Genomic DNA, 3,435 nt, shown 5'->3' with positions numbered 1-3,435 from the left:
GGGAAGTTAAAGTTAACAGAACTGGTTCATGGCTGAGCTGCTGCATGCAAGTTTATTTAATCTGTTTAAATGTGTCACAAATTCGCTAGTTTTTTATTATACAGATGGATAACTATTTCTCCAAAACGTTAATCAAATTACTCATGTTGGTAAATTGGAAGGTGTTTTTGCTGCGTCACTCTTCTCATCTGGTCATCTGCTAGAGTATGTAAGCAGCTTTCTGACAGTTTTACAACAAATAAACTAGAATGAGTTTCAAGAATTCTCCAAGCTGCCTTTGCCCACATGTTCACACTTTTTGTCCATTCCAAAAATACAGTATATCAGGATGTAAGAGGTTATTTCTGCATTTTATTTAAGACAAAGATTACATTTTCAAATCATATTAATTTTCAAAAATCATTTTGGGTAAAACAAAGATATAACTTGCCATAATATCACCAACAAATAAAAAAATAGGTAAAGGTTGACTCAGTTTAACTCAACTAATTTTTGAACATAAAATGGAAAACAAAGTAGAAAGCGCTGCAAAGAATAATTTGCTTATCAAATAATGACATTTCGCTAAAAATTCATACGAGGATATTTGTTATACAACTATTTTAGAAATATTTTTTTATTTTTTTACTGAACTCCCTTAATTGCCTTTATCCAATCCCGGTACATTAACACAAACACAAAAATATGCCATGATGAATTGATTCAATCTAGACAAAAAAAAAGCAACACATTGTACATACTCATATGATGTCAGTTCTAATGCTTTACTTTTTAAAGCTGACTTCTTTAATTCCATCATTGGTTTAATGAAAGATACCCAAAATAAGGGAACAAAAAACAAAAACAAATAAGCTACAATATGAAGTTAGATATACAGATTTTTGTATTGAAGTAACTTTAATAACTCAAATATAACTCAATCAAAACAGACATAAAAAAAAAACCTAACAATCTAATTCTGAGCCACTATTTCTGCACATTCTTCAACAAATTTTTTTCTACTGTTAGGAAGCATCCAACTTTAGGGATGACATTTACTTATGAACAGTTGCATTTTTTTTTTTTTTTTTTTTTTTTTTTTTACAAACTACATATTTCACTTAAGCTTTCAATGGCTTTCTCTTTACTGAGATGTTTCCATTCCTGAGGAATTTTACCCCAACCCTGGAATTTCAATTTATAGTGGTTTTCCAGTTCCTCTTGGAAGTGGCAGACAAACCATTTCCAGTAAGCCAGCTTAGAAGCATCAGCTGTGATGCTCCATGAAGCATATTTTTCTCCAGCAGTTGGGTACTGTTTATAAGGTACAGTCTGCTCTGAGTCAAGTTCAGGGTAAAATCTTTTGTCACTTGCAACTAATGTGGTGCAGAAATCAACAACCAGATCGACTTTTCCTCTAACATGCCAACCTTTAACTCCAGAAGGTCGATGAAAAGGAACACTGTGTTTCTCAGGACTGTGATCCTTCAGAGTGTTGGTGCAAACAGCAGCACAGAAAGGACACCTTACCCAGCAGCAGTTACATAGCTGATCAATGAGGATTTGTTCAGGCTTCTGCCTGCATTCATTCACTTTATTCAGGGGCACTGTGATGTTTTCGAGGCCTTTCTCTATCTCTTCTTTCAGAAAGTCGAAATCCATTATGTCACTGAAGTTTTGACAATTAATGGGTTCCATTGTCAAGTCTGGACCTAATACAGTAGAGAACTCCTCTAACCAGTCTTTTATTTCTTCCTCTTCCTTTTCCAGTTTCTCTGTTGCCTTAAACAAAGCCCGACTGATGAGCTTGTTGAAGTTTTCTACATTTTTCCTGAGAATAGTCTGGGCTTTACCTTGCTGTGTTGTGAACATGTATTTATCAACTTTTTCTTTAATAAAGGCTTCTACTTGCCTTCTTGGATTGTTGATGTAGGAGATGAATCTGTTAAAGTCTTCTTTCTCTGCCAGAAATGCCAGCACATGTTTCTCTAAGTTCAGTCTATTCTCTCTGAATGCTGGGAAATTGCACCTCATCTCTCCAGCAATATCAATCCCAGTCTTGTTACAAACTGCTTCAATAGCAGAGACTTTTACTGTAGATTTTCACACATAATTTCTCCAAACACAACAACAGATGAGCTTCCTTTGCAAAAGGCTCTAAAGATGTTGTAATATTCTCTTTTTTGGCTTTCCAAATAAGTAACTATATCATTGTTCTCCTTGAATTTCTTATGGGAGTCTAAGAGCCAACTTGCTGCCCTGTCAAACACATACAGTGAAAGGTTAACTATAAACTCTTTCTTAAATGTATATGTTCTCCCTGATTCAAACTCTGTCACTCTGTCTTTAACAGTTTTGGCAAGTTCCTGCAAGTATGTCTGTTTGTATCCTCTTGTTGAAACAGGTTTTGTCATAATGATCCCCAGACAATAGTTTTCAACTTCTTTGATGAATAATCTGATTGTTTCCTGTTGTTTATACTCAAGACGAGTCATTGATTCCTTCCCGGATAAAGGCGAGGGTCCTTTTACTTTCTGGTCAGTGGAAGAGATATCATTTTTGGCCACTGGTTCTGTCTTGCTTTCCTGAGCTTCTTGACTCAAGTTAGACCAAAAAGACTTCTTTGTCATATAACAAGAGTAATTTCCAGTTTCTGACAGATTTTTGTATGTCTTTCTATTTTTTGACTCATCAATGAGCCTCGATTCAAGCCCTAGATCTAGAAGAACATCTAACTCATCATTTTCCAAATGTATGTCCTCAACTGGTTTTGCATCTGAGATTAATTCCTCAACCCATTGAATCCAGACAGTGTTAAACTGCTCTTTTAATTCCTTTTCATCTTCTGCTGAGGTTTTTAATCTGGTAGCAAGCTCTTTACTCTTCTGGAATAGTTTGTTTTCAAACACAATTTTCTTCTTTTCAAGGTTTTTTCGAGCATTATTCTGCAGGATAACTTCACCCAGTTTTCTTTTCACGCCTCTCACAAGTTCCTCATGGAACTCTCTGATTTTGTTCTCAAATCGGCCCCGCCACTGAACCATCATTTCTTTGTCTTTGTCATTATCAAAGTAAGCTCCTAAATTGTCTGTTACTGCTTTGTACGTTTTGCTAATTTCTTTGTAAAGGTAACTGAGCTCAACTTTGTCCAGCTGCCCCTTTTCAATCTTGGGATAAAGTTGGTTTTCAATATTCAGCATTTCACTCCTCAGGGCCCAAGTCCAGTTCCCATACTGGACCTCCAGTTTTCTGTAAACTGTAATTTCTTGTGTGTTTTTGAAACTAAAAACAAAGTTTTCATTCATCAAGGCATTCCACAAGTCCTGAATCTTGGTATTTAAATGTGACAAAAGGATCCCATCAGATGGTTTAGCCTTAGAGAGGATGATGGTCTTCAGTTCTTGGACACTCTCACTATACCCTGGATTTGGAGGAGCCATTGGTGGACTTCCCTCC

At 35.8% G+C, this 3,435-nt stretch overlaps 1 pseudogene; it reads right to left on the bottom strand.

Moving 5' to 3' along the window:
• Nucleotides 1-1,080: 1,080 nt before the first annotated feature.
• On the bottom strand, nucleotides 1,081-2,609 carry LOC107093093 (annotated as a pseudogene).
• Between the last annotated feature and the right edge of the window lie 826 nt (nucleotides 2,610-3,435).

The sequence above is a fragment of the Cyprinodon variegatus genome, unplaced genomic scaffold (assembly GCF_000732505.1).
Source record: "Cyprinodon variegatus isolate N-32 unplaced genomic scaffold, C_variegatus-1.0 Scaffold407, whole genome shotgun sequence".
Lineage (NCBI taxonomy): Eukaryota > Metazoa > Chordata > Actinopteri > Cyprinodontiformes > Cyprinodontidae > Cyprinodon > Cyprinodon variegatus.
This window is presented reverse-complemented; position numbering and strand designations above follow the sequence as displayed.